Raw genomic sequence first — 9,984 nt, 5'->3', positions numbered from 1 at the left:
ACCCCGAAACAACACCCGGACCCCGACACGACACCCTGACCCCGACACGACACCCACGACACCCCGACCCCTGACACCTCCCGAAAAGGTGCTCTTTGGCCTTCCAGAGGCCGACGGGGTTATACATTTGGGAATTATGAGTTAGGTCGTATATTTTTCGATTTTGTTATGCAAAACATCATATATATTTTGTGTTGGTTGGGTGTATTTAAATGTACAGTTGTTTCGACGCTGCGAGGGTGTGGTGTTTGACGACCTCCCTGTGCGTTCGACTAGCTCCGCCCCTCCGTTCGTTGGTGAGCACAAATGACATCTCCTCCTCCCCCCTTCATTTGCTCTGTTCCGGTCTTTGTGCCGATGAAACTTGCTAGCTATAGGTGTCAATCATTAGTATGCTTAACCACTATGCGACTCCCGTTCGAAAGGGTTACATCTATAAATATGCATGCATTTTCATATTTATAATCGTGATTCTTTCGAATTGTCCAACATTATCCATGGACTGCCCGAGTATGTGTAGATTGGGTTCGTTTTCCCATATGCTCTGCTCCGGATCCGATGCAGAATTTCATCAGTGCATCCCTGTTGTTCTCCGAGTACACATCCTCTCTGCTTATTGCCGAGACGTGTATCAGGAGAACAGCGGGGAGGTGATGTCGAAATTTTGTGTCGGATCCGGAGCAGAGCATGGGAAAACGAACCCAATCTACACATACTTGTGTGGGATTAGGACCTATCTTTACCTATTAGTGTGTAGGTTGCATGGATGTAATAAAACTGACAAACTCCATTAACTAATGGATATGGTTTGCTTAATTATGTATATATTTCTTGTGTGTCCAGTAGGAAGTCAATATGAGTGATCGTGTGTGGATGTACACCGGTTACACTAGACAGAAAGTTTGGACCGAGGAATGGTTAACAAAAACCAAAGGGTTTGTTAGAGCCGCATTTGCAAATGGCCAGAAATTTAGCTGGTGCCCCTGTGTCCGGTGCGACAACTATAATAAGAGGGACAAGCTTGAAATGAGTAAAGACCTGCAGAAGTTTGGTTTTATGCCTGGTTACACGGTCTGGACATTTCATGGTGAGTCTGCCCAACGTGCCAGAGCCGAGGTGGTTCGTCATCGCACCGACGAGCATGGTACCGGGCTGGAAGACATGGTGCAAGACTTTGACGATGCTCGAGACTCGGACGAGGAGATAGAGGAATCTGCAAAGGCCTTCACTGAAATGTTGGAGTCCTCAAAACATCCTCTCCACGAGCACACTGAGCTTTGTCAGCTGGATGCCATCTCACAAATAATGGCTTTGAAGGCTCAATTCAACTTGGGCAGAGAATGCTACGACGATGATGACAGTATTCGGACAATTTCTACCCAACGGCCATGTGCTACCTGCAAACCTGTACTAGTCAGACAAAATCCTCCGTGCCCTTAAGATGCCCTATGAGAAGATACATGCCTGTGAGAAAGGATGTGTCTTATTTAGGCTTTAGTATGAGGACTTGAACTATTGTCCCATTTGCAATTCTTCCAGGTATGTTGTGGTAGACAACGGTATGGGTGAGAAGACGCAGGCCAAAATACCCGTTAATGTTCTTCGGTATATGCCAATCGTACCAAGACTTCAACGTCTTTTCATGGTCGAAGAGACGGCCAGATAGATGACATGGCACAAAACGGCCAAAGAACCAAACTAGATGCAGATTGGAATGTGATGATGGTCACACATCTGATGGTGAAGCGTGGAAGCGCTTCGATGCATTACATAAGGAAAAAATGGCAGATCCAAGGCATCCTCGAGTCGCCATCAGCATGGATGGGTTCAGTGTGTTTGGTCAGGCGGCAGCCCCATACAGTTGTTGGCCCGTGTTTGTCATTCCACTCAATCTCCTCCCCCCCCCCCGGGCAGATTATGCAAAGAAAGCACATTTTCCTGACGTTGATAATTCCAGGGCTCAACTATCCGGGGAAGAATATGAATGTGTACATGCAGCCGCTTAAGGACGAATTGCAAAGCACCCATTTGTTGGCCCGTCGAAATCAAACAAAACACCCATTTGGATGTTCTCGATGTCTATATTATGGCTCAACAGGCAACACAAGTTTTCTATCTACCGTGGGCATGTCAAAGTGATCCAAATCTCAGTGGATGGGATGTCGTTTATGAAGTACCACCACGTGTTAGACCACCTCCCCCCAATGAAGAGGATTATGAACCTCACATTAACCAAGACACATATGATGAAGGAGAATTCTTCCAAGAAACACGTCTTTCCAAAAAACGTTTCAAGAACCGCTCTACACCACCCCAGATTATTGAAGTAGACAACGATAGTGAATTCGACTTCATCCCTGAGCCAGAATAAGAGGAAGTTACTGCTGCAGATGACCTGTCAATGCTTGAACGATTACGTAAAGGAGGCCTTCCACATGTTGATGCATTTATTGACGACGATGAAGAGCATGTCACTGATAGTGATGATGATGATGCATTTAATGATCCCGGAGCATATATAGACGATTCAGAGTAATATTAGTAATGTGAGGTATTCATTTTTTTATTATGTTCATGATGATGATACACTTAAATTATATACATATTATTCATGTCAGGTATTCAATTTTTTTATGTTGTACTAATTTCGTTTACTTTTTGTCATTGCAGGTGTTGACTGGATGGTGGGCAAGGGTCCAGAGCGCCCCGAGCCTCCTGCGAGCGCTACTGGGAGAGGTGGTTCCATTATTCCACCCCAGCCACTCCAGAGAGCGATGCTAGATAGTATGCAGACAGCAGCGGTGGGCGCTTCTTCTTCGGCTGAGAGAGGTCAGGGGAGGACGAAGAAGGCTCCTAGAGGTGGACGTGGCAGTGGGAGAGGTAGGAAGGCTGCTACGCCTACCTCGCCGCCACCCCCAGCTGATTCACCCGACCACAGGACTGCTCTGTCTGACGTGGACCCGTCTCAGACTCCGGTCCATGAGCCTCGGGTCGCCGATCCTTCACCCCACCAGACTCGGGTCGCCGATCCTTCGCCCCACCAGACTCGTGTCGCCGATCCTTCGCCCCACGTGAGTCCGGTCCCAGAGTCTTCGTCCCAGAAGACTCCGGTCTCGGAGTCTTCATCCCAGAAGATTCCGATCCCGGAGTCTTCTTCCCACGAGACTCCGGAGGCTAGTGGCCCTACTAATGGTAGCGAGGACACCTTTTCTGATGATAGCTACAGCGATGACGAGTTGGTTGAGAAGGTCAAGAAGGTCTACAAGCGTGGTTGTACAAAGCTCCCGCCCGTGTCGACGACCCCCGACCAGAGGTGGTTGATTGCGCCTAATGGGTTGAAGTAAGTGCTTACTATTTTTTAACCTTTTACCTTCATGTTCCTTCAAATTAATATCTAATGCATTGGCCTTGTCATACTGCAGGGCCTGGGTACACCCCAGTGGTGTCCGCAGGCCCAACCAGGTCCTTGGTGTGCTTTGCCGGCAGCACTTCCCTGGGTGGGTCACGTTGCCCGGTGAGGGTCAGGTTCCACAGCTAGCACTGAGCTGGGAGCTGTACTCGGTTGCCCCGGCCCCGCCGAAGGAGATGGTCGCCGGTGTCTTGTGCGAGACGGTGGCCGACATTGTGTTCCGTCGGTTTTGGGTAATTTCTCCTTTACAGAATTAAAAATCAACACTGCCTAGTGATTGTACTAATCAGTGTTGTCTTTTTTGTTGCAGACCTTCTACAGGGTTTCAGAGGGAGAGCAGGAGGCCGCGTCTATGGTTGTCGAAACCGAGTGAAAGCGCCTACTTCAGAACTCACAGCACGAGGCTCGAGTGCAGGCCGTTCGAGACTACTACGCCTCAAAGGGTATTAGGAGGGCCAAGAAGAAGCGTCGCGACAAGTTTTTGAGTAAGGAGAAGTACATGCAGGTAATTACCTATTCTTAAAGCCTTGAACTTAGTTTTCTTGATTTGATTCGTAGGCATAGCGCTGAAATTTCTCTTGACTAACTTAGGTGCCCCCGAGATGGTGTGTGGACACCCAGGCGCCGGCTTGACACCGTCATGATCACCATCTTCACCGGCTTGACACCTTGATCTCCATCGAAGCATCGTTGTCGTCTCGCCAACTATTGCTTATACGACTATCGCTACCGCTTAGTGATAAAGTAAAGGAATTACATGGCGATTGCATTTTCATACAATAAAGCGACGACCATATGGCTCCTGCCAGTTGCCGATAACTGTTACAAAACATGATAATCTCATACAACAATTTATATATCATCACGTCTTGACCATATCACATCACAGCAAGCCCTGCAAAAACAAGTTAGACGTCCTCTACTTTGTTGTTGCAAGTTTTACGTGGCTGCTACGGGCTTCTAGCAAGAACCGTTCTTACCTACGCATCAAAACCACAACGATTTTTTGTCAAGTGTGCTGTTTCAACCTTCAACAAGGACCGGGCGTAGTCACACTCGATTCAACTAAAGTTGGAGAAACAGACACCCACTAGCCACATGTGTGTGAAGCACGGCGGTAGAACTAGTCTCATGAACGCGGTCATGTAATGTCGGTCTGGGCCGCTTCATCCAACAATACCACCGAATCAAAGTATGGCATGCTGGTAAGCAGTATGACTATTATCGCCCACAAATCTTTGTGTTCTACTCGTGCATATAACATCTATGCATAGACCTGGCTCAGATGCCACTGTTGGGGAACGCAGTATTTCAAAAAGTTTACCTACGATCATGAAGATCTATCTAGGGCGTTGTTTGGATAGTGAAGATTAGCGATAGGACTATAGAAAATGGGTTTTTAGCCGATTTCTAAGAAAACCCGTTTTACGTCAGTTTTTACGAATAACCAGTTTATAAATAACTATGTTTGGTAAGGAAATTTGGAAAACTGGTCGGCCCAGTTCCTTGTTTGGATACCCACGACCACTAGCTGCTCCTATTCCTATTCTCCTCCCGTGAGTGACTCACTTTCCCCAAATCGCACACCATAGCCTCATCCATCCAAGCTCGTTGAGCTGCTGCTGCCCTCCGATTCCTCCTCCGCTCACTCACACCGCTGCTCCCTCGTCTCGCCGGTGGAAGAATCCGCGCGCGAACGCCGGGTACGGCGCGCCTTCCCCGTCCTGGACACCGGTTGCTGATGGACTCCCAGGTCGGCAGGTACACGCCACCGCGCGCGGACGCCTACTACTGTGCGCCTCCGCCCCCTGGATGTTGGTTGCTGCTCGCCTCCCCTCCCCTGGACGGCTAGGTCCCCAGGCATACTCCATTTCGTCGGCCGTCGACCCCGCACAAGCTCTACCTAGAGAGCGGTCCTGCTTCAGGTCAACGCATAGGCCTGCCTCCCCTCAACGCCTGCCGTGCAGGCTGCACCGACATCAGCCTGTATTGGCGGCGCCGGGGGCAGCAGCCAGCTGTAGCGGATGGGGATTCCAAGCTAGCGGATGGGGATTCAGAGGTGCAGGTATGTTTGATTATTATTTTCAAGTTTTGTACTAGTAAATTAACATGAACTGCATCATGCACTTGACGAGAGAAGCTACAGTTATCTCCCTTTTTGGTTTCTTAGCATGTTTTCATGGTCTACATCACGCACTTGCGGAGAGTATACTACTTCATAACTAACAGGACTTAGCAATTAGCTACATATCTACTTGGTCCATTGAAGAATCTGGTGTGTAGGTACAAGGGGAACACTAATGTCACATAAAAATGCACCAATTTGAAGTAGTTTATTGGTTGCTTCACTTGCTGAAAAGATTGGTAGACAATAACATTTCATCTTGTAGCTCCAGATAGAGAGAGGGAGAGGCAGAGGGTGAGAGAGAGAGCATATATGCCTATAAAAGAATGGGAAGTTCATGTCCATATAAAGAATTAAAAGTTGCAACAATAATTATGCAGATATATCTGCAATTGAAGATGGAAAACAAATATTACAGTATTTAATCATCTTCTGGTTGAGCACTACGTTGTTGATGTTTAGTCCACAACTCTCGAGCGATGGCAGCACGAGCTCTCTCACCAGCAACTCTATCATCTTCTCTTGCTTGCCCATGAAATTGTTGATCACCATGGTCAGTATTTTGTTCTGTTTCCCCATGCTCATAAAGCTCGAATAACTCATCAATATGATTAACCTTCCTTATGAAGTTGTGGATAATGCAACAAGCCATAACAATTTTCACTTGAGTTCTGTATGGATAAGGAATTCCTCCTTTCCGACTTAGAATTGGAAAACGAGCTTTTAGAACACCAAAAGTTCGTTCAACAACATTCCGCAACTGTGCATGTAGATGGTTGAACAAGTCCTTCTCACTAGTATATCGCCGATTACTTCCACGAAAAGAAGCAATATGATAGCGATCTCCGCGATACGGGGTAATAAATCTTGGAGTATTTGCGTAGCCTGAAAACAAGGTAAAATTTACCTGCACATTAATTTCATATCAAACTCAGCATCTTCATATATATTGTAGATACACAAATAATTGTACTTTACCTTCAGGAACAACTAAACCCCCACTAGTCACAGCCCATCTTAGAACAGCTTGATCCGATGCAGAACCCTCCCATCCAGCAGCGACATAAGAGAATGTCATGTCAAATGACACTACTGCCATTACATTTTGAGACGGATAACCATGCCTGTTTCTATAAGGAGTTTACTTATCAAGCCTGACTTTTGCCTCAATATGTGTCCCATCAATTGCTCCTAGGTAGTTCTGTTGGGATTTTTTGTTAGTCAAACAATAAAGTTTAGATGGTGTCGACCTTCTATTTATGAAAATCTTATGTAAAGGAGTATCTGCTTCTAATAGCAAACATACCTTGAAATATGGGTAGAATCTTGCGTCACCCAATATTTTTGATGGGATTTGATTGCTTGGATCTGTTATGCAAACATCACGCAAACCATTTATGGCATCTAAAACTTTGTTGAAGTGTCGGCTGATTGGTTTGCCAGAATGCTGATATCTATCTTGGATGACACGGTTTCTAACATTGTGACCAATTGTATGTAGAAACATGAGTAGTTGTTCGTCCACTGTCATTCGATTTGTATCCTTAAGTAACTTCCTCTCGCACAAAGCATCCCACAACAAGTAGAATGTGTGCTTCTCAAGACGAAATTGTTCATAAAATCTAACTGGATGTCCCTCTAAAAACTCTATTGTTTTCTGAGCACCAGTTAATATAGAAGTGTTGTGGGGTGTTCTGAATAACCTTGTGAACAACACATCGCGAAACAAGGACACTGCAGAAATGTTATTAATAAGCACTTGCTCGGAATTAGAAAGTTCATCATCTGGCACATCCGAAATGTTCATAGATCCCTGCACGATTTGCACAGTTGACCATATCATCTCTGGATAATTGTTTCAAAATGTAATAGTGCTGAACCGGACAATGAACAATACCAAACTGAAAACAATATTTATTACTTCACACAAACTGACAAAACATAAGTGAAATTGTTTTCTGAATCTTGTAAAGTGTGACAACGACTGAAATAAAATAATATGCTCAAAGGTGTATTACAAAAATTCTAAGGATCAAGAATCTAGAGCTTCATCCATCTCAATGAAAATGGCCCGTTTATCACCATCTGTAAATGCCTTTACCGCTTTTAGTTTCTCTTTGGGGATCTAGATTACTCATACTATTTAATATTGCCATACAAGATTTAACCGAGTAAGCTTCAATTTGTTGTGCTACTATTTTCTTTGCTTCAGCAATGCTAAGTGATGCATCTGCAAGGCAATCAATTGCTATTATGGCATCATCGGCTGTCCGTTTTTGTCCTCTTGCAGTTTCCTTGGATCCACTTCCAGGGGACTTCTTTTTTCTGGCTCAATGGTAGTTGACTTCTTGGTGAAGACACCAGGGGAAGCATTGATTTCATCAGAATCAATGTCATGTACTTCAACTTCCGTATTGAGATCAATTTGCGAAGATTTGGTCGTACATGTACCATCTTTTCCTTTGCTAGTACAGCACCAGCTCCAGATGCTGTTGAACTAGCACATATGGCTTGAAGATCTATCCAACTAGGCCACACCTTATCTTGATATTCTTGGATAGCCTTATCCTTCTGCAAGTTGTTTAATGTTTTTTCTTAATAATAGGATATGGAAACTTTATATGAATTCTACTCGAACAAACTTACCTTAATTAGTTCTTCCCAAATATCTTCTGGAGCTTTTATCATTTTCTCATCGTCATCCCAACCAAATCCCGTGAGTTTTAGAAGTCTGTCCATGGTGCTGTAGCAACTCCTGTAGTACTTATGACAATTTTTCAGTTGTTGTAATTCAAGTTTTTCTACCCATGAATCATTGAATTGTTCTAAGATATCATGCCATGCTTTCTTTGTGTAACCCGTTCCTTCTTTTCCTCCATGTAGGCTTTGATCTTTTAATATATTCAGCAGTATTTTGTCCTCTGAAGATTTCCATACATGGCGCTTAGCTTTATCTGTGTTTTCCTTCTTAATTTTTTTCCTTCTCATCATCCATATTTTTCTACAGATGGGATACAAGAAGCAATAATGGAAGATGACTCATTTGGTTCAAAAGGAATAAATCTACAAAGTGGAAGAAAATGAGCATGCCACTAATCTTTTGTTCATGCTATGACTGGACACTTGAATTTTTGTCGCTTGTCTGTCTAACGGGATGTTCACGTCCCTTATCAGTTATTTTCCTAGGTTGCTGCCAAGATCTTTAATTTGCTATTAAATATGTTCTCACTTGCCCCATGTACTGCTATCAACATCAGATGACATCACAAGGTATTCTAATCTTCATCTGCTTACTGCTTTGCTCTTACTGTACACTATATATTCCGGATAAATATGATTGATACTTATGGAAAATTATCCTTACAGTGTGCTTTAAACTGCATCTTTGTCATGAAAAATTAACTACTGCACTTGATATATATAGTCATCGATAATCTAATTGTGGTTCGGTGTTAGATCATTTTAGTATGTATATAGGCATTCATAGTGCATTCCGATTCTCTTATGTGCCACATGTTCATATTTACGATACTCCCTAATCAGAGTTTCCTCTAATTTTTCCTTCAACAGTACTTGTTATCATTTAGATTAATAGATTACCAGGTTGTTGGATCTACTATGTCCTAGGAATTGCCCATATGAAATTATCAGAGGTTTTATGCAAAATAGGGTTCACTACCAAATAGATTAATTCAATCAACAGTACCATGAAAATATTTACAAATACAAATTTGTACTCCTGTGTAGGATGGTGAAGCCATTGAACCTAATTGAAGATGGGAAGACTGATTGAAGGTGGGAAGACGATGCACGGAAAGCCTGATGGAGATGTGGAGCCTTATTGAAGATGACCAACTTCAGATCCAAGGTCAACGTCTCCCATCCAGTGCCTGTCACGGGGATCACATCCAGCCCTTTGCAATTTGGGTGTATAACTTGCGGGAAACAAAGTTGTCTTTTATATGCAGTGAAAAAGGCGCGAGGTGAGACGCAAAAAGTAGAATTGGCGCCAACTTTGGTTGTTGAGAAATAGGCGGGGGCGGAGAAAGGCAGTTGCATCTGTATATGCTAATCGCGTTTGTGAAGAAATGAGTAATACTAGTTTTCCCATAAACCCGGAATTATGGGTTTTTGGGAAATGACTTTCCCCTATCCACGAGGTTGTTGGACGAGCTAAACAAGATTTTTTACGGTTAGGTAGTTTCCTTGCACTACAAAAAAAATACACTTCCGTGATGATACATGTTTGTCACAGTAGGTCGCATTTTCTGTCATGCATGTACATCCATGATGATTTTATGACAGAATCAAGATAGTCATACCTGTGTTGTCGTAGAAGTGTTCCATGACAATACCAAAATTATCATCACGGAAGTGTCCCCTTCCATGACGATAAATCTCGCGTCACAGAAGTGCTTTCGTCAAGGGTGACCGACATGTGGCATCCACC

At 44.0% G+C, this 9,984-nt stretch overlaps 1 pseudogene; it reads right to left on the bottom strand.

Moving 5' to 3' along the window:
• Window positions 1–5,955: 5,955 nt before the first annotated feature.
• On the bottom strand, window positions 5,956–8,529 carry LOC123165596 (uncharacterized; annotated as a pseudogene).
• Window positions 8,530–9,984: the final 1,455 nt, after the last annotated feature.

Source organism: Triticum aestivum, chromosome 1D (assembly GCF_018294505.1).
Source record: "Triticum aestivum cultivar Chinese Spring chromosome 1D, IWGSC CS RefSeq v2.1, whole genome shotgun sequence".
Classification (NCBI taxonomy): domain Eukaryota; kingdom Viridiplantae; phylum Streptophyta; class Magnoliopsida; order Poales; family Poaceae; genus Triticum; species Triticum aestivum.
The sequence above is the reverse complement of the archived record's forward strand: the minus strand, read 5'-3'. Positions and strand labels throughout refer to the sequence as shown.